At 40.1% G+C, this 25703-nt stretch overlaps 2 non-coding genes across 2 annotated transcripts; both read right to left on the reverse strand.

Annotated features, from left to right (window-relative positions):
• Window positions 1–6089: 6089 nt before the first annotated feature.
• On the reverse strand, window positions 6090–6196 carry LOC145077306 (small nucleolar RNA R71). The gene has a single exon (XR_013693088.1). It is a non-coding gene; the product is annotated as a small nucleolar RNA R71 (small nucleolar RNA).
• A 14415-nt stretch (window positions 6197–20611) lies between these two features.
• Window positions 20612–20718, reverse strand: LOC145077300 (small nucleolar RNA R71). Its single transcript, XR_013693081.1, has one exon. It is a non-coding gene; the product is annotated as a small nucleolar RNA R71 (small nucleolar RNA).
• Window positions 20719–25703: the final 4985 nt, after the last annotated feature.

Genomic DNA, 25703 nt, shown 5'->3' on the forward strand with positions numbered 1-25703 from the left:
CACATCTTAGTCCACTAGAAAGGGAACATCTAGAGTTTATTCAGCAAATAAAGGGTATTCCTATTAATACCCCTTTTATCGATTCAGTTTCAAAAATTCTAGAATACGCGAAGTTCCTACAAGATCTTCTAGACACTCGTCAACAATTAAAGAAGAACTCTAAAGTAATTCTTAGTGAAAAAAGTTCAAGAATTGTATTGGGAGAGATACTTAAGAAAATGGAAGATCCTAGAGGCCTCACTCTTCCATGTGAGTTTGGAAACAACTTGAAGACTTATGCTTTAGCCGATTCTGGGGCCAACATAAATTAGATGCCATTTTCATTCTATCAAAAACTAAATATTCAGAAGATGAAGGCTAGAAAGATGAGTATTCACATGGCTAATCATTCGGTGACTCAACTGAGGGGAATTGTAGAAGACATCCATATTAAAATTGGGAAATTTGTTTTCCCACTTGACTTTGTGATTATGGATATGAAGGAGGATGTTAATGTCCCAATAATCCATGGTCGGCCTCTACTTAATACTGCTGGAGCTTTAGTTGATGTTCGTGAATCCAAGCTTACATTGAGGGTTGGTGATGATGAGGAGACTTTTGGAATACAAGATGGTTTTAAAGGAGAAGGTGTAAGAGGTGAGCTGTTCAAAATGGATGAAGATAATGATCTTGAAGAATTGGAAAATCTCACGGAGGAAGAATTCAAGACAATTAATCAAGTCAAACGCACCAAACCGAGTGCATCCGTCCCGTTTTTCGTTGAAGTCATTACTTACACAAAACCAACAACTCTGATGAGTGAGGAAAGCAATGATTTGTCGAGTGATGAAGATGAGGCTACTTCCAAGGAGACAAGTCCAGTGGTGAAGGAAGAAAAGGATAGTAGGGAGCTTCAAAAAAAGTTAAGAAAACTTGGAGACTAAACGGATCAAACGCAAGCTCGATGGAGACGAGACCAAAGCGAAAAAGGAGAATTCAAAGAAGGCGTACATTCGACGTGTCCAAGTTTACATGAGGCGATGGAAAGAACTGAAAATTTAGGTGGTGATGGACTCCTCTGAAAGCTCAACGTAGGAGGCACGGAGTCCGGCTCATGACTCCATCAAAAAGAAGCGCTTCTCGGGAGGCAACCCGAGCTTGGTTTTCATTTTCTCTTCTTTTCATTTTAGTTTTTGAATTTTTAGTTTTTAGGAATATCAGTTGTCACATCATCTAATAATCCTCTGAATGGTAAAAATCGAGTGTGGGGGTTCTTAGAATTAAATAGTTTTCTAAATTTAAAGTGTTTAATAATACTGAAATTAACTTTTCAAACCAGAAGCGAGCTCACGACGAGAGATTTGAAGCCGATGCCTTCCCGCGATCATCACTGGTACCTGAAACACATCACACAAAACTGTAAGCATAAATGCTTAGTGAGTTCCCCAAAATACCACATACAACACATACGCCTTTCCAGGCCATAACTCTATGGAACCTTCCGGTCCAAGTGTCTCAGGGGACTTCCGTCCCGAATCCCGGTAGACCTTCCGGTCCTACCCGTATCGAGCTTCCGGTCTGTAACCTCATGATCTTCCGGTTCATGTCCCCTTGACCTTCCGGTCCTTATCATACATAGCATAACACATACATATCACATATCAGCATATATCACATATCTCTCATAACATACAAGACCTTCCTGTCACACATAGGTACCCTTCCAGGTACAGTATAGTGAGAAGACTCACCTCGGTATCTCGGATAGTCTTGCACTCCATCACACCGGTCTAGCCCCTGCCTAAACACATAACAATACTCTAAAATAAATCACGGCTCTCAAAGGCTGGATCAAATCCATTCTACAATTTCCATAGAAGGGTAAAAGACCATTTTACCCCTCCTTAACCCAAAAGTCCAAAGGTTGACCAAAACCCTAAAAGTCAACGATGATCCATAGAAGGCAGTACGCGGCGCGTACCTTCTCTGTACATGGGGAGTACGCCAACAAACCACAATCGAGGCTTCCACCCCTTACGCTGCGCATACTGAGAGGTACGCCCAGCGTAAATCCCAGTTTAGCCATTTCGCATATTTTGGTCTTAAACAGTTAAGACAATCCTTCAACTTCCAGATCTGACTTTCTTACAACCTCCTATTCCATAAAGTTAGCACCTTTAAGCCTTTGCATGGCTGTAAGGGTCCCTTTACCCTCAAAAACCTTTCCTTTCTCCTCCAAAGGTCTAGATCTCATGAATGGTACCATATTTACGTCCAAGATTGCATTTTTATGAGTACACAACACTTACAGTCCTGAAATATGACAGATCTAGGCCAATGGAGACCATTTGCTCATAAAGTCTCCATCTTGGTACCAAAAACCCTAGAAATTGGTCCAAGAAGCACACAACACAAGTAACAAGACAAGATTTGAGCTTTTCACCTCAGGAAGAAGCTCCAGTCTCTAAGAAGCTCAGATCTAATCTTTCCCACAAGCTTCTAGCCTCCAAAATGGCCTCCTCTTCTCTTCCACCAACTTGAAATGACACTTAGAAGCTTAGAATACCAACACTCTAGCTAGAAACGAAGGAGGGCACTCTTTTAGGGTTTCTCTATCTGGAATGGAGGCTGAGGTCCAGCCCATAGCATTCCCTTTATAGTGCACAAGCCCCAAATTAGGGTTTACACCTGGGCTCGCTACTCCCAGCATAACCCTGGGTACGCCCAGCGTACCCAAGTAGGTCCGCATCCAAAATAAGCGCACGAGTACGCGCAGCGTACTCATTAGTACACCCAACGTACTCACAAGCCTCATATTTCACTTAAGGGACTTAGTTTGACAACTTGGCAAAGGAAAAGGGTTAAATGGCTTTACTTGAATTTCGGGATGTTACACTTTAGATGATTCGATCCTTTTTGTGGGATAAGACCCAGAAAAAGTTACTTTTTCATCTTATTTTTTTGCTCAAGTACCTAGCTCACGACATGAGCCTTATGCTCGCGACGTGAGTTTAGTAAATTTTACGTTTTCTTCGTTTTTTTCTTTTCTGTTAGCTTTTCTGCGACAACACGAGGTGGTAGCCTTTACCACGTCGTGGTGGCCAGTCAGTAGGAAGTTTTTATTTAGTTTTTGTTTAGTTTTACGTTTTTATTTTGTTTATTTTGCAGGAGTTCATGACCAGAGGCTCTAACACACCTTTGGTTCCACCACTTGAAGATCCAGAGTCGGCCCTTCACTAAAAGAAGGATAAGAACATGAAAGAAGATCAAACACCAAAGAAGACACCCTTACAAGAATTCAAGTTAGTGTTCTCAAAGAAGTCGGGAAGCAAACGGAAGAGTCGAGCTCATTTCAAAGAACAAGAGCAAGGTTGAAAGATTAGATCAGATACCTATCCCAACCAAATCCGAATACGACCCCGAGATCGATTTTGGACTATATACGACTGAATACGAGAACGAGCCAAGAAACGAGATGGAAAACATTGAAGAAATGTCAATGGGAGCTTACAAGAAGCGAACTCAAGACGATGTTGGCCCAAGGTTAGCACAACCCGTAATTCCTGCCACTGCCACATTCGAGCTACAGGGACACATCCTTACTGCACTTAAGGATGTTCCATTTTATGGAAGGATCATTAGGATGCCTTTAAGCACCTAGATGAGGTCAACGACATTGATGACTACTTCAATGTCCCGAATGTCAATAGAGATACGATCTTCATAAGGATGCTTCCCGTTACTTTTAAGAGAGCTGCTAAAATTGGTTAAAATCACTTCCACCTAGTACAATCACTACTTGGGCTCAGATGCACGAACAATTTTTTGACCAATTTTGCCCATCATCTGTCACACCTCAAAACCGATGGCGGAAACGTTCTGGGGCGGAGGACGTCATGTAAAGTATCACAACCATTGTACATAGTAAGCATAGTAAACACAACCATAACATTACATAAGAATATTTACATTTGTTTGAAAGCAAAGTAATATATGTTTTATATATACATCAATATGAACAAAAGTAAAGACGAGACTTCTATACGCTCCATCTTCTCCAAAAGAAGGCGGGATACCTGTCTAACGTGAACCTCAGAATACAAGCAGTTTCAGAAATATCAGCATTAAGCTGGTGAGTTCATAAGCGGTTGAGTTTTGGTAAAAGAAAACGTTCCTTTGATTTCATGAAAAGTTGTTATCCAAGAAAATCCCATATTTTCTTATACAAGAAGTTTGGTTTTCCGTTTGTTAAACAACCTGTTTATAAAAAGTTAAATTATCCCAGGAAAACCCTTATTTTTCTTAAAAGTTGGTGGTTGGTTATCGATCCGGAATGAAGTGTACAAGTATCTACCATTCTTGTTTAGTTGGGAAACGTTTCCTTGAAAGCCGGGTTAATCTTGATAAAGTACATTAGTTTTAACACGTATATAAAACTAATAAGTAGGTAGTGAGCTAATTCCTAAGGGTATTGCTGATACCCTCTAGTAATCAAAACAGTTATTACTTTGAGGTTAGTTCACTAGGTTCATTATTACTTAATAGTAAATCTCCATTATCTAAGTTGCGAGTTCCATAACCATACAATAAACTAGATATGGCACATAACGGGGTTAATATCGTTTTATGACTTTGTCACCCGTAGACCTGCCGATCCCACTGTAGCTAGCAACAAGGTGCGGGATAGTCAGTCCCGTATAGATCTATACACAATAGTCACGTTCTCCCTCCAGGAGATTCTGGTTACAGGGTTAGTCCTACACTCGTGTATCTCTGTGGAGTGTTACCGAGGACGTGTCTCCAATCTTAGGGATACCGAATTTAAAGTAATAATATGGAAAATCCCATTTTTTGAATGGCATGAATCCTATGTAAAATATAAAATAAAACATTTTATGAAAGATTCACAAGTTCCCTTTCTTTTAGTTTTGAAAACTAACTCTACAAGTTAATTTCTTAATCAGTTGGTAAAACGGTTTTCTATGTTAAAAGCATACTGAACATATAAGTATTTCATACGAAATAGTAGGTTTGAGTACAAGTTCCCTTGTACTTTTTCTTGTATTCCCCGCTGAAAACATGAAAAACACGAAAAAAGGTGTAGGGGTATGAACTCACCAGACGAGGATGTGCCGGGTAGGAGTCTAGGTGTCAATTTAGGGCTTGAACACACGCGAGGATCCTATGTAACATGAAGTGATAAATAATTGTATCTAATTAGACATTGAATCACTAATTAAGTAAGATAATACACTCCGATGCGCGAAAACACCTTATCTCAAGTGTTGGAAGTGATACAGGTTGCATCTAAGGAGTGTATGACCTCGATAAGGAGTTTACTCTTCAAGAGTAAGCCCTTAGGGGTGTTTACGACCCAAAGACCATATCCCCCACGAGTTTACGGCCGTAAACTCATGGGTGGGGTATTTTTGGGTGTTCACTGGTTTTATATTGCGCAAGGCAAGGTTCTAGGATTGAATCAAAGTCTTACGGTCCATGAATATTCGTTCATGGGCCGTAAACTCATGTTTACCCACTTAAAGACATGTTTTTGGGGCTTCAAAACCCCCTTATGGGAGTTTACGGTTTTGGGAGGTGTTCCCCAACCGTGAACACATGTTTTTGGGGCTTTTGAATGATTAAATCACGAATTTGCATGCATACCAATCTAAACAACAAGCTAGGAATGATTACTTACGATTTTGGAGCTTGAATGGGGCGTTTTTCGATCAAAATCGACTTGTAGAGAGAGAGCGTAGAGAGAGAAGGCTTTAGGAGTGGGAAAAAGCTCAAATGGTGACCACTCAACCCTTATATAGGGTTTGAGTTTGTGGCCAGGTGGGGATCTACCCAATACCAACGTTAAACGGAGTTTATGGTCATACCCGATTAAATGGTCGTAACCCGACTTGGTCGTAAACTAGAAACTTTTCCAAGGAATATAGAGGGTGTTTCACGTGTTTTTATTTCGTTTCAACACTTATGAAGTCATAATAAAAGTCTTAATTGATTTGCCTAACCCAAAAGTTAACGGAAAATTTCAATAAATTAACGGAAATGGGTTATAGTAACGGAATAAATTTCGGGTTGTCACACCATCAAAGATAGCTAAACTCAAGAAAGCGATAGCCGACTTTGAGCGACAACCGAGGGAGTCACTATACAAAGCTTGGGAGCGCTACAAAGGGCTGTTAAGGAATTGTCATCAACATGATCTTAATGTTCAACAAGAGATGTCTATTTTCTATGATGGGGTCAATATTATAACAAGGCAACTCCTTGATTCTCAAGGGCCACTGACAAAGAAAAATCCAAGGGAGGTCAAGGATTTAGTTGAAGAATTCACAAAACACTCTCATGAGTACCACAACCCAAGACAAGATGGAGCAAACGGCAGCGGGGGTGCACAATCTGAAGTTATGGATGCTATGATGGCGATGCTCAATACTATGGACCGGAAATTGACCCAAATGGACCAATCAATTCATGCAATAAGAGTTGGATGTGAGAGATGCAGTGGGCCTCACTTGACTAAGGATTGCCATTTGGATGAATATGGGAACAAGAAGGATCAAGTTTGCTACTCGAGTGGGGACAAGTATGATGAAGACTGGAGGAAACCAAAGAAGGAGTGGCTAGCTTATGATGAGTACAAGAAACAGAAGGAGGAGAAATTCAAGCAGACTGGTCGGGGTTTTTACCAAAAAGAGCAACCACCAGCTGAGAAGAAAGCTGATTTAGAGACTATGTTGGTTTGTTTCATGGAAGCTTCAGAGAAGAGACAAGATGATACTGATGCAACATTGAAGGATCAAAGAACAATGATGAAAGAACAAAAAACTTTGATGAAAAATCATCAAGCCGTGATGATTGACCAGCAAACCTCACTGAAAAATCAGCAAGCCTCCATCAATAACCTTGAAGCTCAACTTGGCCAACTTAGAACTTTGGTGAATGAGAAGCTATTTCCTGAAATTCCTAAAAAGAATACACAATCCCATGTTATGGTGATTGATATTGAAGAAGAGGCCATCTATGAGTTTTTAGAAGCCCTAGACGTGGAGCCAAAGCCATCCGGACCAAAGCCAAAGAAGTTGAAGCTCGAAAAATATATTGTTGCCGAAACACCAGACTCATGTCGTGAGCCTGCCATGCTCATGACGTGGGCTCGGTCTGAACAAAAAAATTTAGAATCTGTTCCGGCTTACCGACCGCCTTTGTCGTTTCCGTCTCGAGCACATCTTAGTCCACTAGAAAGGGAACATCTAGAGTTTATTCAGCAAATAAAGGGTATTCCTATTAATACCCCTTTTATCGATTCACTTTCAAAAATTCTAGAATACGCGAAGTTCCTACAAGATCTTCTAGACACTCGTCAACAATTAAAGAAGAACTCTAAAGTAATTCTTAGTGAACAAAGTTCAAGAATTGTATTGGGAGAGATACTTAAGAAAATGGAAGATCCTAGAGGCCTCACTCTTCCATGTGAGTTTGGAAACAACTTGAAGACTTATGCTTTAGCCGATTCTGGGGCCAACATAAATTAGATGCCATTTTCATTCTATCAAAAACTAAATATTCAGAAGATGAAGGCTAGAAAGATGAGTATTCACATGGCTAATCATTCGGTGACTCAACTGAGGGGAATTGTAGAAGACATCCATATTAAAATTGGGAAATTTGTTTTCCCACTTGACTTTGTGATTATGGATATGAAGGAGGATGTTAATGTCCCAATAATCCATGGTCGGCCTCTACTTAATACTGCTGGAGCTTTAGTTGATGTTCGTGAATCCAAGCTTACATTGAGGGTTGGTGATGATGAGGAGACTTTTGGAATACAAGATGGTTTTAAAGGAGAAGGTGTAAGAGGTGAGCTGTTCAAAATGGATGAAGATAATGATCTTGAAGAATTGGAAAATCTCACGGAGGAAGAATTCAAGACAATTAATCAAGTCAAACGCACCAAACCGAGAGCATCCGTCCCGTTTTTCGTTGAAGTCATTACTTACACAAAACCAACAACTTTGATGAGCGAGGAAAGCAATGATTTGTCGAGTGATGAAGATGAGGCTACTTCCAAGGAGACAAGTCCAGTGGTGAAGGAAGAAAAGGATAGTAGGGAGCTTCAAAAAAAGTTAAGAAAAATTGGAGACTAAACGGATCAAATGCAAGCTCGATGGAGACGAGACCAAAGCGAAAAAGGAGAATTCAAAGAAGGCGTACATTCGACGTGTCCAAGCTTACATGAGGCGATGGAAAGAACTGAAAATTTAGGTGGTGATGGACTCCTCTGAAAGCTCAACGTAGGAGGCACGGAGTCCGGCTCATGACTCCATCAAAAAGAAGCGCTTCTCGGGAGGCAACCCGAGCTCGGTTTGCATTTTCTCTTCTTTTCATTTTAGTTTTTGAATTTTTAGTTTTTAGGAATATCAGTTGTCACATCATCTAATAATTCTCTGAGTGGTAAAAATCGAGTGTGGGGGTTCTTAGAATTAAATAGTTTTCTAAATTTAAAGTGTTTAATAATAATGAAATTAACTTTTCAAACCAGAAGCGAGCTCACGACGAGAGATTTGAAGCCGATGCCTTCCCGCGATCAACATTGGTACCTGAAACACATCACACAACACTGTAAGCATAAATGCTTAGTGAGTTCCCCAAAATACCACATACAACACATACGCCTTTCCAGGCCATAACTCTATGGAACCTTCCGGTCCAAGTGTCTCAGGGGACTTCCGTCCCGAATCCCGGTAGACCTTCCGGTCCTACCCGTATCGAGCTTCCGGTCTGTAACCCCATGACCTTCCGGTTCATGTCCTCTTGACCATCCGGTCCTTATCATACATAGCATAACACATACATATCACATATCAGCATATAGCACATATCTCTCATAACATACAAGACCTTCCTGTCACACATAGGTACCCTTCCAGGTATAGTATAGTGAAAAGACTCACCTCGGTATCTCGGATAGTCTTGCACTCCATCACACCGGTCTAGCCCCTGCCTAAACACATAACAATACTCTCAAATAAATCACGGCTCTCAAAGGTTGGATCAAATCCATTCTACAATTTCCATAGAAGGGTAAAAGACCATTTTACCCCTCGTTAACCCAAAAGTCCAAAGGTTGACCAAAACCCTAAAAGTCAACGATGATCCATAGAACGCAGTACGCGGCGCGTACCCTCTCTGTACATGGGGAGTACGCCAGCGAACCACAATCGGGGCTTCCACCCCTTACGCTGCGCATACTGAGAGGTACGCCCAGCGTAAATCCCAGTTTAGCCATTTCGCATATTTTGGTCTTAAACAGTTAAGACAATCCTTCAACTTCCAGATCTAACTTTCTTACAACCTCCTATTCCATAAAGTCAGCACCTTTAAGCCTTTGCATGGCTGTAAGGGTCCCTTTACCCTCAAACACCTTTCCTTTCTCCTCCAAAGGTCTAGATCTCATGAATGGTACCATATTTACGTCCAAGATTGCATTTTTATGAGTACACAACACTTATAGTCCTGAAATATGACAGATCTAGGCCAATGGAGACCATTTGCTCATAAAGTCTCCATCTTGGGACCAAAAACCCTAGAAATTGGTCCAAGAAGCACACAACACAAGTAACAAGACAAGATTTGAGCTTTTCACCTCAGGAAGAAGCTCCAGTCTCTAAGAAGCTCAGATCTAATCTTTCCCACAACCTTCTAGCCTCCAAAATGGCCTCCTCTTCTCTTCCACCAGCTTGAAATGACACTTAGAAGCTTAGAATACCAACACTCTAGCTAGAAACGAAGGAGGGCACTCTTTTAGGGTTTCTCTATCTGGAATGGAGGCTGAGGTCCAGCCCATAGCATTCCCTTTATAGTGCACAAGCCCCAAATTAGGGTTTACACCTGGGCTCGCTACTCCCAGCATAACCCTGGGTACGCCCAGCGTACCCAAGTAGGTCCGCATCCAAAATAAGCGCACGAGTACGCGCAGCGTACTCATTAGTACACCCAACGTACTCACAAGCCTAATATTTCACTTAAGGGACTTAGTTTGACAACTTGGCAAAGAAAAAGGGTTAAATGGCTTTACTTGAATTTCGGGATGTCACACTTTAGATGATTCCATCCTTTTTGTCGGATAAGACCCAGAAAAAGTTACTTTTTCATCTTATTTTTTTGCTCAAGTACCTATCTCACGACATGAGCCTTATGCTCGCGACGTGAGTTTAGTAAATTTTACGTTTTCTTCGTTTTTTTTCTTTTCTGTTAGCTTTTCTGCGACAACACGAGGTGGTAGCCTTTACCACGTCGTGGTGGCCAGTCAGTAGGAAGTTTTTATTTAGTTTTTGTTCAGTTTTACGTTTTTATTTTGTTTATTTTGCAGGAGTTCATGACCAGAGGCTCTAACACACCTTTGGTTCCACCACTTGAAGATCCAGAGTCGGCCCTTCACTAAAAGAAGGATAAGAACGTGAAAGAAGATCAAACACCAAAGAAGACACCCTTACAAGAATTCAAGTTAGTGTTCTCAAAGAAGTCGGGAAGCAAAGGGAAGAGTCGAGCTCATTTCAAAGAACAAGAGCAAGGTTGAAAGATTAGATCAAATACCTATCCCAACCAAATCCGAGTACGACCCCGAGATCGATTTTGGACTATATACGACTGAACCCGAGAACGAGCCAAGAAACGAGATGGAAAACATTGAAGAAATGTCAATGGGAGCTTACAAGAAGCGAACTCAAGACGATGTTGGCCCAAGGTTAGCACAACCCGTAATTCCTGCCACTGCCACATTCGAGCTACAGGGACACATCCTTACTGCACTTAAGGATGTTCCATTTTATGGAAGGATCATTAGGATGCCTTTAAGCACCTAGATGAGGTCAACGGTATTGCTGACTACTTCAATGTCCCGAATGTCAATAGAGATACGATCTTGATAAGGATGCTTCCCGTTACTTTTAAGAGAGCTGCTAAAGAATAGTTAAAATCACTTCCACCTAGTACAATCACTACTTGGGCTCAGATGCACGAACAATTTTTTGACCAATTTTGCCCATCATCTGTCACACCTCAAAACCGATGGCGGAAACGTTCTGGGGCGGAGGACGTCATGTAAAGTATCACAACCATTGTACATAGTAAGCATAGTAAACACAACCATTACATTACATAAGAATATTTACATTTGTTTGAAAGCAAAGTAATATATGTTTTATATATACATCAATATGAACAAAAGTAAAGACGAGACTTCTATACGCTCCATCTTCTCCAAAAGAAGGCGGGATACCTGTCTAACGTGAACCTTAGAATACAAGCAGTTTCATAAATATCAGCATAAAGCTGGTGAGTTCATAAGCGGTTGAGTTTTGGTAAAAGAAAACGTTCCTTTGATTTCATGAAAAGTTGTTATCCAAGAAAATCCCATATTTTCTTATACAAGAAGTTTGGTTATCCGTTTGTTAAACAACCTGTTTATAAAAAGTTAAATTATCCCAGGAAAACCCTTATTTTCCTTAAAAGTTGGTGGTTGGTTATCGATTCGGAATGAAGTGTACAAGTATCTACCATTCTTGTTTAGTTGGGAAAAGTTTCCTTGAAAGCCGGGTTAATCTTGATAAAGTACATTAGTTTTAACACGTATATAAAACTAATAAGTAGGTAGTGAGCTAATTCCTAAGGGTATTGTTGATACCCTCTAGTAATCAAAACAATTATTACTTTGAGGTTAGTTCACTAGGTTCATTATTACTTAATAGTAAATCTCCATTATCTAAATTGCGAGTTCCATAACCATACAATAAACTAGATATGGCACATAATGGGGTTAATATCGTTTTATGACTTTGTCACCCGTAGACCTGCCGATCCCACTGTAGCTAGCAACAAGGTGCGGGATAGTCAGTCCCGTATAGATCTATACACAATAGTCACGTTCTCCCTCCAGGAGATTCTGGTTACAGGGTTAGTCCTACACTCGCGTATCTCTGTGGAGTGTTACCGAGGACGTGTCTCCAATCTTAAGGATACCGAATTTACAAGTAATAATATGGAACATCCCATTTTTTGATTGGCATGAATCCTATGTAAAATATAAAATAAAACATTTTATGAAAGATTCACAAGTTCCCTTCTTTTAGTTTTGAAAACTAACTCTACAAGTTAATTTCTTAATCAGTTGGTAAAACGGTTTTCTGTGTTAAAAGCATACTGAACATATAAGTATTTCATATGAAATAATAGGTTTGAGTACAAGTTCCCTTGTACTTTTTCTTGTATTCCCCCCTGAAAACATGAAAAACACGAAAAAAGGTGTAAGGGTATGAACTCACCAGACGAGGATGTGCCGGGTAGGACTCTAGGTGTCAATTTAGGGCTTGAACACACACGAGGATCCTATGTAACATGAAGTGATACATAATTCTATCTAATTAGACATTGAATCACTAATTAAGTAAGATAATACACTCTGATGCGCGAAAACACCTTATCTCAAGTGTTGGAAGTGATACGGGTTGCATCTAAGGAGTGTATGACCTCGATAAGGAGTTTACTCTTCAAGAGTAAGCCCTTAGGGGTGTTTACGACCCAAAGACCATATCCCCCATGAGTTTACGGCCGTAAACTCATGGGTGGGGTATTTTTGGGTGTTCAATGGTTTTATATTGCACAAGGCAATGTTCTAGGATTGAATCAAAGTCTTACGGTCCATGAATATTCGTTCATGGGCCGTAAACTCATGTTTACCCCCTTAAAGACATGTTTTTGGGGTTCTAAGCTCACTCATGCAAGTCCCTAAGTCATAGCTAAGCATTAGAAGGGTTTTGGAAGGGTTTTGGGGCTTCAAAACCCCCTTATGGGAGTTTACGGTTTTGGGAGGTGTTCCCCAACCGTGAACACATGTTTTTGGGGCTTTTGAATGATTAAATCACGAATTTTCATGCATACCAATCTAAACAACAAGCTAGGAATGATTACTTACGATTTTGGAGCTTGAATGGGGCGTTTTTCGATCAAAATCGACTTGTAGAGAGAGAGTAGAGAGAGAAGGCTTTAGGAGTGGGAAAAAGCTCAAATGGTGACCACTCAACCCTTATATAGGGTTTGAGTTTGTGGCCAAGTGGGGATCTACCCAATACCGACGTTAAACGGAGTTTATGGTCATACCCGATTAAATGGTCGTAACCCGACTTGGTCGTAAACTAGAAACTTTTCCAAGGAATATAGAGGGTGTTTCACGTGTTTTTATTTCGTTTCAACACATATGAAGTCATAATAAAAGTCTTAATTGATTTGCCTAACCCAAAAGTTAACGGAAAATTTCAATAAATTAACGGAAATGGGTTATAGTAATGGAATAAATTTCGGGTTGTCACACCATCAAAGATAGCTAAACTCAAGAAAGCGATAGTCGACTTTGAGCGACAACCGAGGGAGTCACTATACGAAGCTTGGGAGCGCTACAAAGGGCTGTTAGGGAATTGTCATCAACATGATCTTAATGTTCAACAAGAGATGTCTATTTTCTATGATGGGGTCAATATTATGACAAGGCAACTCCTTGATTCTCAAGGGCCACTGAAAAAGAAAAATCCAAGGGAGGTCAAGGATTTAGTTGAAGAATTCACAAAACACTCTCATGAGTACCACAACCCAAGACAAGATGGAGAAAACGGCAGCGGGGGTGCACAATCTGAAGTTATGGATGCTATGATGGCGATGCTCAATACTATGGACTGGAAATTGACCCAAATGGACCAATCAATTCATGCAATAAGAGTTGGATGTGAGAGATGCAGTGGGCCTCACTTGACTAAGGATTGCCATTTGGATGAATATGGGAACAAGAAGGATCAAGTTTGCTACTCGAGTGGGGACAAGTATGATGAAGACTGGAGGAAACCAAAGAAGGAGTGGCTAGCTTATGATGAGTACAAGAAACAGAAGGAGGAGAAATTCAAGCAGACTGGTCGGGGTTTTTACCAAAAAGAGCAACCACCAGCTGAGAAGAAAGCTGATTTGGAGACTATGTTGGTTTGTTTCATGGAAGCTTCAGAGAAGAGACAAGATGATACTGATGCAACATTGAAGGATCAAAGAACAATGGTGAAAGAACAAAAAACTTTGATGAAAAATCATCAAGCCGTGATGATTGACCAGCAAACCTCACTGAGAAATCAGCAAGCCTCCATCAATAACCTTGAAGCTCAACTTGGCCAACTTAGAACTTTGGTGAATGAGAAGCTATTTCCTGAAATTCCTAAAAAGAATACACAATCCCATCTTATGGTGATTGATATTGAAGAAGAGGCCATCTATGAGTTTTTAGAAGCCCTAACGTGGAGCCAAAGCCATCCGAACCAAAGCCAAAGAAGTTGAAGCTCGAAAAATATATTGTTGCCGAAACACCAGACTCATGTCGTGAGCCTGCCATGCTCATGACGTGGGCTCGGTCTGAACAAAAAAATTTAGAATCTGTTCCGGCTTACCGACCGCCTTTTTCGTTTCCGTCTCGAGCACCTCTTAGTCCACTAGAAAGGGAACATCTAGAGTTTATTCAGCAAATAAAGGGTATTCCTATTAATACCACTTTTATCGATTCACTTTCAAAAATTCTAGAATACGCGAAGTTCCTACAAGATCTTCTAGACACTCGTCAACAATTAAAGAAGAACTCTAAAGTAATTCTTAGTGAACAAAGTTCAAGAATTGTATTGGGAGAGATACTTAAGAAAATGGAAGATCCTAGAGGCCTCACTGTTACATGTAAGTTTGGAAACAACTTGAAGACTTATGCTTTAGCCGATTCTGGGGCCAACATAAATTAGATGCCATTTTCATTCTATCAAAAACTAAATATCAGAAGATGAAGGCTAGAAAGATGAGTATTCACATGGCTAATCATTCGGTGACTCAACTGAGGGGAATTGTAGAAGACATCCATATTAAAATTGGGAAATTTGTTTTCCCACTTGACTTTGTGATTATGGATATGAAGGAGGATGTTAATGTCCCAATAATCCATGGTCGGCCTCTACTTAATACTGCTGGAGCTTTAGTTGATGTTCGTGAATCCAAGCTTACATTGAGGGTTGGTGATGATGAGGAGACTTTTGGAATACAAGATGGTTTTAAAGGAGAAGGTGTAAGAGGTGAGTTGTTCAAAATGGATGAAGATAATGATCTTGAAGAATTGGAAAATCTCACGGAGGAAGAATTCAAGACAATTAATCAAGTCAAACGCACCAAACCGAGAGCATCCGTCCCGTTTTTCGTTGAAGTCATTACTTACACAAAACCAACAACTTTGATGAGTGAGGAAAGCAATGATTTGTCGAGTGATGAAGATGAGGCTACTTCCAAGGAGACGAGTCCAGTGGTGAAGGAAGAAAAGGATAGTAGGGAGCTTCAAAAAAATTTAAGAAAAATTGGAGACTAAACGGATCAAACGCAAGCTCGATGGAGACGAGAACAAAGCTAAAAAGGAGAATTCAAAGAAGGCGTACATTCGACGTGTCCAAGCTTACATGAGGCGATGGAAAGAACTGAAAATTTAGGTGGTGATGGACTCCTCTGAAAGCTCAACGTAGGAGGCACGGAGTCCGGCTCATGACTCCATCAAAAAGAAGTGCTTCTCGGGAGGCAACCCGAGCTCGATTTGCATTTTCTCTTCTTTTCATTTTAGTTTTTGAATTTTTAGTTTTTAGGAATATCAGTTGTCACATCATCTAATAATCCTCTGAATGGTAAAAATCGAGTGTGGGGGTTCTTAGAATTAAATAGTTTTCTAAATTTAAAGTGTTTAATAATAATGAAATTAACTTTTCAAACCAGAAGCGAGCTCACGACGAGAGATTTGAAGCCGATGCCTTCCCGCGATCATCACTAGTACCTGAAACACATCATACAACACTGTAAGCATAAATGCTTAGTGAGTTCCCCAAAATACCACATACCACACATACGCCTTTCCAGGCCATAACTCTATGGAACCTTCCGGTCCAAGTGTCTCAGGGGACTTCCGTCCCGAATCCCGGTAGACCTTCCGGTCCTACCTGTATCGAGCTTCCGGTCTGTAACCTCATGACCTTCCGGTTGATGTCCTCTTGACCTTCCAGTCCTTATCATACATAGCATAACACATACATATCACATATCATCATATAGCACATATCTCTCATAACATACAAGACGTTCCTGTCACACATAGGTACCCTTCCAGGTACAGTATAGTGAGAAGACTCACCTCGGTATCTCGGATAGTCTTGCACTCCATCACACCGGTCTAGCCCCTGCCAAAACACATAACAATACTCTCAAATAAATCACGGCTCTCAAAGGCTGGATCAAATCCATTCTACAATTTCCATAGAAGGGTAAAAGACCATTTTACCCCTCCTTAACCCAAAAGTCCAAAGGTTGACCAAAACCCTAAAAGTCAACGATGATCCGTAGAAGGCAGTACACGGCGCGTACCTTCTCTGTACATGGGGAGTACGCCAGCGAACCACAATCGGGGCTTCCACCCCTTACGCTGCGCATACTGAGAGGTACGCCCAGCGTAAATCCCAGTTTAGCCATTTCGCATATTTTGGTCTTAAACAGTTAAGACAATCCTTCAACTTCCAGATCTGACTTTCTTACAACCTCCTATTCCATAAAGTCAGTACCTTTAAGCCTTTGCATGGCTGTAAGGGTCCCTTTACCCTCAAACACCTTTCCTTTCTCCTCCAAAGGTCTAGATCTCATGAATGGTACCATATTTACGTCCAAGATTGCATTTTTATGAGTACACAACACTTATAGTCCTGAAATATGACAGATCTAGGCCAATGGAGACCATTTGCTCATAAAGTCTCCATCTTGGGACCAAAAACCCTAGAAATTGGTCCAAGAAGCACACAACACAAGTAACAAGACAAGATTTGAGCTTTTCACCTCAGGAAGAAGCTCCAGTCTCTAAGAAGCTCAGATCTAATCTTTCCCACAAGCTTCTAGCCTCCAAAATGGCCTCCTCTTCTCTTCCACCAGCTTTAAATGACACTTAGAAGCTTAGAATACCAACACTCTAGCTAGAAACGAAGGAGGGCACTCTTTTAGGGTTTCTCTATCTGGAATGGAGGCTGAGGTCCAGCCCATAGCATTCCCTTTATAGTGCACAAGCCCCAAATTAGAGTTTACACCTGGGCTCGCTACTCCCAGCATAACCCTGGGTACGCCCAGCGTACTCATTAGTACACCCAACGTACTCACAAGCCTAATATTTCACTTAAGGGACTTAGTTTGACAACTTGGCAAAGGAAAAGGGTTAAATGGCTTTACCTGAATTTCGGGATGTTACACTTTAGATGATTCGATCCTTTTTGTGGGATAAGACCTAGAAAAAGTTACTTTTTCATCTTATTTTTTTGCTCAAGTACTTAGCTCACGACATGAGCCTTAAGCTCGCGACGTGAGTTTAGTAAATTTTACGTTTTCTTCGTTTTTTTTCTTTTTTGTTAGCTTTTCTGCGACAACACGAGGTGGTAGCCTTTACCACGTCGTGGTGGCCAGTCAGTAGGAAGTTTTTATTTAGTTTTTGTTCAATTTTACGTTTTTATTTTGTTTATTTTGTAGGAGTTCATGACCAGAGGCTCTAACACACCTTTGGTTCCACCACTTGAAGATCCAGAGTCGGCCCTTCACTAAAAGAAGGATAAGAACGTGAAAGAAGATCAAACACCAAAGAAGACACCCTTACAAGAATTCAAGTTAGTGTTCTCAAAGAAGTCGGGAAGCAAACGGAAGAGTCGAGCTCATTTCAAAGAACAAGAGCAAGGTTGAAAGATTAGATCAAATACCTATCCCAACCAAATCCGAGTACGACCTCGAGATCGATTTTGGACTATATACGACTGAACCCGAGAAAGAGCCAAGAAACGAGATGGAAAACATTGAAGAAATTTCAATGGGAGCTTACAAGAAGCGAACTCAAGACGATGTTGGCCCAAGGTTAGCACAACCCGTAATTCCTGCCACTGCCACATTCGAGCTACAGGGACACATCCTTACTACACTTAAGGATGTTCCATTTTATGGAAGGATCATTAGGATGCCTTTAAGCACCTAGATGAGGTCAACGACATTGCTGACTACTTCAATGTCCCGAATGTCAATAGAGATACGATCTTGATAAGGATGCTTCCCGTTACTTTTAAGAGAGCTGCTAAAGATTGGTTAAAATCACTTCCACCTAGAACAATCACTACTTGGGCTCAGATGCACGAACAATTTTTTGACCAATTTTGCCCATCATCTGTCACACCTCAAAACCGATGGCGGAAACGTTCTGGGGCAGAGGACGTCATGTAAAGTATCACAACCATTGTACATAGTAAGCATAGTAAACACAACCATTACATTACATAAGAATATTTACATTTGTTTGAAAGCAAAGTAATATATGTTCTATATATACATCAATATGAAAAAAAGTAAAGACGAGACTTCTATACGCTCCATCTTCTCCAAAAGAAGGCGGGATACCTGTCTAACGTGAACCTCAGAATACAAGCAGTTTCAGAAATATCAGCATAAAGCTGGTGAGTTCATAAGTGGTTGAGTTTTGGTAAAATAAAACGTTCCTTTGATTTCATGAAAAGTTGTTATCCAAGAAAATCCCATATTTTCTTATACAAGAAGTTTGGTTATCCGTTTGTTAAACAACCTGTTTATAAAAAGTTAAAATATCCTAGGAAAACCCTTATTTTCCTTAAAAGTTGGTGGTTGGTTATCGATCCGGAATGAAGTGTACAAGTATCTACCATTCTTGTTTAGTTGGGAAAAGTTTCCTTGAAAGCCGGGTTAATCTTGATAAAGTACATTAGTTTTCACACGTATATAAAACTAATAAGTAGGTAGTGAGCTAATTCCTAAGGGTATTGTTGATACCCTCTAGTAATCAAAACAGTTATTACTTTGAGGTTAGTTCACTAGGTTCATTATTACTTAATAGTAAATCTCCATTATCTAAGTTGCGAGTTCCATAACCATACAGTAAACTAGATATGGCACATAACGGGGTTAATATCGTTTTATGACTTTGTCACCCGTAGACCTGCCGATCCCACTGTAGCTAGCAACAAGGTGCGGGATAGTCAGTCCCGTATAGATCTATACACAATAGTCACGTTCTCCCTCCAGGAGATTCTGGTTACAGGGTTAGTCCTACACTCGCGTATCTCTGTGGAGTGTTACCGAGGACGTGTCTCCAATCTTAGGGATACCGAATTTACAAGTAATAATATGGAACATCCCATTTTTTGATTGGCATGAATCCTATGTAAAATATAAAATAAAACATTTTATGAAAGATTCACAAGTTCCCTTCTTTTAGTTTTGAAAACTAACTCTACAAGTTAATTTCTTAATCAGTTGGTAAAACGGTTTTCTGTGTTAAAAGCATACTGAACATATAAGTATTTCATATGAAATAATAGGTTTGAGTACAAGTTCCCTTGTACTTTTTCTTGTATTCCCCCCTGAAAACATGAAAAACACGAAAAAAGGTGTAGGGGTATGAACTCACCAGACGAGGATGTGCCAGGTAGGACTCTAGGTGTCAATTTAGGGCTTGAACACACGCGAGGATCCTATGTAACATGAAGTGATACATAATTGTATCTAATTAGACATTGAATCACTAATTAAGTAAGATAATACACTCCGATGCGCGAAAACACCTTATCTCAAGTGTTGGAAGTGATACGGGTTGCATCTAAGGAGTGTATGACCTCGATAAGGAGTTTACTCTTCAAGAGTAAGCCCTTAGGGGTGTTTACGACCCAAAGACCATATCCCCCATGAGTTTACGGCCGTAAACTCATGGGTGGGGTATTTTTGGGTGTTCAATGGTTTTATATTGCACAAGGCAAGGTTCTAGGATTGAATCAAAGTCTTACGGTCCATGAATATTCGTTCATGGGCCGTAAACTCATGTTTACCCCCTTAAAGACATGTTTTTGGGGTTCTAAGCTCACTCATGCAAGTCCCTAAGTCATAGCTAAGCATTAGAAGGGTTTTGGAAGGGTTTTGGGGCTTCAAAACCCCCTTATGGGAGTTTACGGTTTTGGGAGGTGTTCCCCAACCGTGAACACATGTTTTTGGGGCTTTTGAATGATTAAATCACGAATTTGCATGCATACCAATCTAAACAACAAGCTAGGAATGATTACTTACGATTTTGGAGCTTGAATGGGGCGTTTTTCGATCAAAATCGACTTGTAGAGAGAGAGAGTAGAGAGAGAAGGCTTTAGGAGTGGGAAAAAGCTCAAATGGTGACCACTCAACCCTTATATAGGGTTTGAGTTTGTGGCCAGGTGGGGATCCACCCAATACCGACGTTAAACGGAGTTTATGGTCATACCCGATTAAATGGTCGTAACCCGACTTGGTCGTAAACTAGAAACTTTTCCAAGGAATATAGAGGGTGTTTCACGTGTTTTTATTTCGTTTCAACACTTATGAAGTCGTAATAAAAGTCTTAATTGATTTGCCTAACCCAAAAGTTAACGGAAAATTTCAATAAATTAACGGAAATGGGTTTTAGTAACGGAATAAATTTCGGGTTGTCACACCATCAAAGATAGCTAAACTCAATAAAGCGATAGCCGACTTTGAGCGACAACCGAGGGAGTCACTATACGAAGCTTGGGAGCGCTACAAAGGGCTGTTAAGGAATTATCATCAACATGATCTTAATGTTCAACAAGAGATGTCTATTTTCTATGATGGGGTCAATATTATGACAAGGCAACTCCTTGATTCTCAAGGGCCACTGACAAAGAAAAATCCAAGGGAGGTCAAGGATTTAGTTGAAGAATTCACAAAACACTCTCATGAGTACCACAACCCAAGACAAGATGGAGCAAACGGCAGCGGGGGTGCACAATCTGAAGTTATGGATGCTATGATGGCGATGCTCAATACTATGGACCGGAAATTGACCCAAATGGACCAATCAATTCATGCAATAAGAGTTGGATGTGAGAGATGCAGTGGGCCTCACTTGACTAAGGATTGCCATTTGGATGAATATGGGAACAAGAAGGATCAAGTTTGCTACTCGAGTGGGGACAAGTATGATGAAGACTGGAGGAAACCAAAGAAGGAGTGGCTAGCTTATGATGAGTACAAGAAACAGAAGGAGGAGAAATTCAAGCAGACTGGTCGGGGTTTTTACCAAAAAGAGCAACCACCAGCTGAGAAGAAAGCTGATTTGGAGACTATGTTGGTTTGTTTCATGGAAGCTTCAGAGAAGAGACAGGATGATACTGATGCAACATTGAAGGATCAAAGAACAATGATGAAAGAACAAAAAACTTTGATGAAAAATCATCAAGCCATGATGATTGACCAGCAAACCTCACTGAAAAATCAGCAAGCCTCCATCAATAACCTTGAAGCTCAACTTGGCCAACTTAGAACTTTGGTGAATGAGAAGCTATTTCCTGAAATTCCTAAAAGGAATACACAATCCCATGTTATGGTGATTGATATTGAAGAAGAGGCCATCTATGAGTTTTTAGAAGCCCTAGACGTGGAGCCAAAGCCATCCGGACCAAAGCCAAAGAAGTTGAAGCTCGAAAAATATATTGTTGCCGAAACACCAGACTCATGTCGTGAGCCTGCCATGCTCATGACGTGGGCTCGGTCTGAACAAAAAAATTTAGAATCTGTTCCGGCTTACCGACCGCCTTTGTCGTTTCCGTCTCGAGCACATCTTAGTCCACTAGAAAGGGAACATCTAGAGTTTATTCAGCAAATAAAGGGTATTCCTATTAATACCCCTTTTATCGATTCAGTTTCAAAAATTCTAGAATACGCGAAGTTCCTACAAGATCTTCTAGACACTCGTCAACAATTAAAGAAGAACTCTAAAGTAATTCTTAGTGAACAAAGTTCAAGAATTGTATTGGGAGAGATACTTAAGAAAATGGAAGATCCTAGAGGCCTCACTCTTCCATGTGAGTTTGGAAACAACTTGAAGACTTATGCTTTAGCCGATTCTGGGGCCAACATAAATTAGATGCCATTTTCATTCTATCAAAAACTAAATATTCAGAAGATGAAGGCTAGAAAGATGAGTATTCACATGGCTAATCATTCGGTGACTCAACTGAGGGGAATTGTAGAAGACATCCATATTAAAATTGGGAAATTTGTTTTCCCACTTGACTTTGTGATTATGGATATGAAGGAGGATGTGAATGTCCCAATAATCCATGGTCGGCCTCTACTTAATACTGCTGGAGCTTTAGTTGATGTTCGTGAATCCAAGCTTACATTGAGGGTTGGTGATGATGAGGAGACTTTTGGAATACAAGATGGTTTTAAAGGAGAAGGTGTAAGAGGTGAGCTGTTCAAAATGGATGAAGATAATGATCTTGAAGAATTAGAAAATCTCACGGAGGAAGAATTCAAGACAATTAATCAAGTCAAACGCACCAAACCGAGAGCATCCGTCCCGTTTTTCGTTGAAGTCATTACTTACACAAAACCAACAACTTTGATGAGTGAGGAAAGGAATGATTTGTCGAGTGATGAAGATGAGGCTACTTCCAAGGAGACGAGTCCAATAGTGAAGGAAGAAAAGGATAGTAGGGAGCTTCAAAAAAATTTAAGAAAAATTGGAGACTAAACGGATCAAACGCAAGCTCGATGGAGACGAGACCAAAGCTAAAAAGGAGAATTCAAAGAAGGCGTACATTCGACGTGTCCAAGCTTACATGAGGCGATGGAAAGAACTGAAAATTTAGGTGGTGATGGACTCCTCTGAAAGCTCAACGTAGGAGGCACGGAGTCCGGCTCATGACTCCATCAAAAAGAAGTGCTTCTCGGGAGGCAACCCGAGCTCGGTTTGCATTTTCTCTTCTTTTCATTTTAGTTTTTGAATTTTTAGTTTTTAGGAATATCAGTTGTCACATCATCTAATAATCCTCTGAATGGTAAAAATCGAGTGTGGGGGTTCTTAGAATTAAATAGTTTTCTAAATTTAAAGTGTTTAATAATAATGAAATTAACTTTTCAAACCAGAAGCGAGCTCACCGTTTTCTCCATCACTTGATCGGATTTTCCATCAATCACCAGCGACATTGGGATAAGGTTACTAGCCTGAACCTATTTTTTCTATGGAACATTGTTACACCGGGAATTTTCTGCAACATCCCGTACCATTTGGCAAATTATTTGGGTAGCAAGGCTGCAATTTCTCGAGCTAGGAGCCCCATTAATGGGGGTCATTTTGTTACGAGCCTTGTGAGATCCTATGGTCTTCTTGTCCCACGTATGACCCGGACTTTGACACGCAAACTTGGGGATGATCTCACTGTGGGATACTTAGAGTCCATGCGTGTGGTAACTAATGAGGGATCACATTGGAGTATCCCGAGAGATGATGATGTGGAGTACGAAGACCAACCATCACCTCAACAAAGGCCTAGAGGACGGAGGAATGTGAGATCCCGGGGGGAGGTGGAGAGAGATCATTGAGCGGCCCAACAACATGCGGTAGGAGTTCCCACCGACCCTTTCCAAAGTCGGGTGGGTACTTAGATAACCTTCGTGGGAATACTAATTATACTACTCAACTTGTTGAGGGTATTTATTCCCATTTGGGTGTGATCCGACCAAACTCCATGCCGCCACAATACCCATATATGCCAACCTGAGAAGAGTTATGGATACCAAGAGGCGACAGAGCGGGAACGAATGGAGCCCAAGATGATGAGGAAGATGATTGATTATTTTTATTTTTAGTTTTTAGCTAGATTGTTTTTAATTTGTTTGGTTTGTGAACTTTTTTGGTTTGTAAGATATATTAAATCATTATGTTACATTTATTTCCTATTGGTGGTTGAATTTCAGATTGCTAAAGGAGTCTCGGGAAGGAAAGTAGAGTCGAGAGCATATACGTCTTGACAAGTGTCGTGTAGTGTCTAAAGTCGAGAGTCGAGACCCAGAATTGGAAATAAGTGTGGGGTGAGTCGAGAAAAGATAGAGTTAGAAGAGTCGTCAAATAATGCATTTAGAAGGGTCTTAAGTCATTAAGACATTGGTTGGAGTTCATTCATTTACAAAAATGGATGGCCTGTTTCAGTTGTTGTTTGCCCAGTTCTCACGTTGTGAGGCCTTATTTCTCACGTCGTGAGATAGGTTACGAAGGCATTCTGAATCTATATTTAGCGACCTCATGTCGTGACCACTATTACTCACGTCGCGAGTCGTATATTCTCACAAACATGCAGCCTTGTCATTCACCTTTTCTACATGCTTCACCACCATTCTCTTTCGAGTTATTTTGAAGATTATTCTGGCTCGTTTCCTCTACTATAGAATGTGGCGTATGCTTTCCCACATTATTCTTCACATTTTGGAGATTTGCACCACCTTTATTGAGGATTGAAGTTTCGATTCGTTATTGGTGTTTTACATATATAACAAGATCAAGATCCAAATTCCTATTTAGAAGAAGTCCATATTCGAAATGCACATTTTATCCGCATGATTGGAGTTCGATCTCGACACTTCTATCCCAGAGGAGTCTGTTCCTTTTTCTCCATTTTCTTGCTTTTATTTAGTTTTATACTTACAATGAGGGCATTGTATGAAATAAGTGTGGGGTAGGGGGTTGAAAATGTTAATTGCTATAAAATTTGGTAAAATTTAAAATTTATAAATTAATACATAGGTTTGAAATAATAATCTAATAATTTTTCTAGTAATAATGATAGTTTAAACTTAAGTGGCTAGTATTACATGGGGTGATTTGATGAGATCTCAAATGCTTAGTTTAGCCGATATACGTTATAGTGCATTTGTGGTCCCTTTTATTCTAGTGAAATCATGGGACAAAAACACAACCTCGCTTAGTTTGAGGAATGCAATATGTTAGCAGCCTGTACTTGAAATATATCCAGGAAAACTAATATCTTTAACCAATAAGGGTTGAAGTTAAACGCCCCTGCTTAAGCATGTATGGTTTTAAGTGAAAAAAAAGTGAGTACATGTAAAAAAAAAGAGAGTGATTACGCGAAAAGTTGAAGAATTTTTGGAGCTATAGAAGTATAAAAGTTTGAAGATCAAAGATCAAAAATTCGAAAATATTTAAAGTAGAAGTTACCAAGAATCACACAAAAAGGTGGTGAATTTAAAGAAATTGAAGAGTAAATATCAAAGAAGAGAGGAATTCTAAGAGCTCCATTGTGGTATCTTAAAGTTGTAATTCTCTAGTTTATGTATGCTTGGGTAGCTTTACAAAAATACCTTGAGGTTAGAGAGTTTTTTGTGGATGGATTTGAAGGGATGCATAAAATAAGCATTGTTAGAAAGAAGTGGGCGCATGTTTATGAGGATTGTGAGCATTTAGAATTGAGGGGGTTACTTAGGAAAAACTTCAGACACAAATGCATGTGTTGAGGTCTTGGCATAATGGTTGAGTTTGAGTAGGATCGTTCTATGTGATGTTGGTGATGATGGTTTGAATAACAATTAGATTTGCTTGATGGCAAGCAAAGCACAAGTGTGGGGTATTTTGATATTGGCATATTTATACATATTTTTAGGTAATATTTATTTACATTTTTACTAATAATTTGGTTATTTGCATAGAATATTGGTACTTATAAGCTTAAATTATATTTTGCAGCCAAATAGAAGCATTTTTGAACAGAGGGACTAAAGTT

This window comes from Lactuca serriola, chromosome 9 (genome assembly GCF_051521515.1).
Source record: "Lactuca serriola cultivar US96UC23 chromosome 9, Lser_US96UC23_V15, whole genome shotgun sequence".
Classification (NCBI taxonomy): Eukaryota; Viridiplantae; Streptophyta; class Magnoliopsida; order Asterales; family Asteraceae; genus Lactuca; species Lactuca serriola.